The sequence below is a fragment of the Trypanosoma cruzi genome (genome assembly GCF_000209065.1).
Source record: "Trypanosoma cruzi strain CL Brener chromosome Unknown tcruzi_1047053456715, whole genome shotgun sequence".
Taxonomy (NCBI): domain Eukaryota; phylum Euglenozoa; class Kinetoplastea; order Trypanosomatida; family Trypanosomatidae; genus Trypanosoma; species Trypanosoma cruzi.
The window spans coordinates 1-667 of NW_891851.1; the positions used below are offsets into that span (position 1 = coordinate 1).

At 63.6% G+C, this 667-nt stretch overlaps 3 non-coding genes across 3 annotated transcripts; all 3 read left to right on the top strand.

Moving 5' to 3' along the window:
• Positions 1-82, top strand: Tc00.1047053456715.10. Its single transcript, XR_008254609.1, has one exon. It is a non-coding gene; the product is annotated as a C/D small nucleolar RNA (snoRNA), TB11C4C2 (small nucleolar RNA).
• Positions 83-284: 202 nt separating this feature from the next.
• On the top strand, positions 285-374 carry Tc00.1047053456715.20. Its single transcript, XR_008254610.1, has one exon. It is a non-coding gene; the product is annotated as a C/D small nucleolar RNA (snoRNA), TB11C4C3 (small nucleolar RNA).
• Positions 375-520: 146 nt separating this feature from the next.
• On the top strand, positions 521-592 carry Tc00.1047053456715.30. Its single transcript, XR_008254611.1, has one exon. It is a non-coding gene; the product is annotated as an H/ACA snoRNA, TC11C4H3 (small nucleolar RNA).
• The last annotated feature ends 75 nt before the right edge of the window (positions 593-667 follow it).

Consider the following 667-nt stretch of genomic DNA (forward strand, 5'->3'; position numbering starts at 1 on the left):
ATGGAGACATGTTGTTCGAGGTCCAAACAGTTTGAGCGACGCATTGAGAACGGAACAATAAAAATCACCTTTCGGCTGAGCGCCCGCTCCCCTTCCCTCCCACTTCCTGCTATTGTTGTCGTTTTTCTTTCTTGCGCAACGGCGCGCACGTAACATCCTGCCCTGTCTGGCGCCCTGCCTGTGCAAACGGTTGGTGGCGGGCCCGCCCGAAAGCGCAAGAGAGAGAAAGAGAAAGAGAGGGCCGAATTGCCCGGAGGTGGGTTGTGGTGGGCGCACGCCGCTGCTGATGGAAGCAACCAACTCTTGTGCGCGAGGGCGCGTGGCCCCGTGAACGCGCTTGCGTGATGGCCAAAAACAAACTCAACAGGTCTGACAGCCGCCCCGCCCGCCGCAACCTCGCCGGCTGGCCCCCGCGCCTCCCCTCGCATGGCCAGGAAAGGCGCGTCTTGAGACCCACCGCTCCGTGACGCTGGGCGCTTGGGTGCATCGGCGCCCCGAGAAAGAGACACGCCGGTCGTGAAGCGCAGCGACCCTTGGGCCGGTGGCGCGCTGTCGGTGCCGCGCGTGGCGCCACTGCCCGGTTGCGCGAGAGTTTGCGGTGACGGTGCGCGCGTCGAGGCTCCCTCCCCAGTTCGGGAAACGATGGGAAAAAACAAAACCAAAGAGG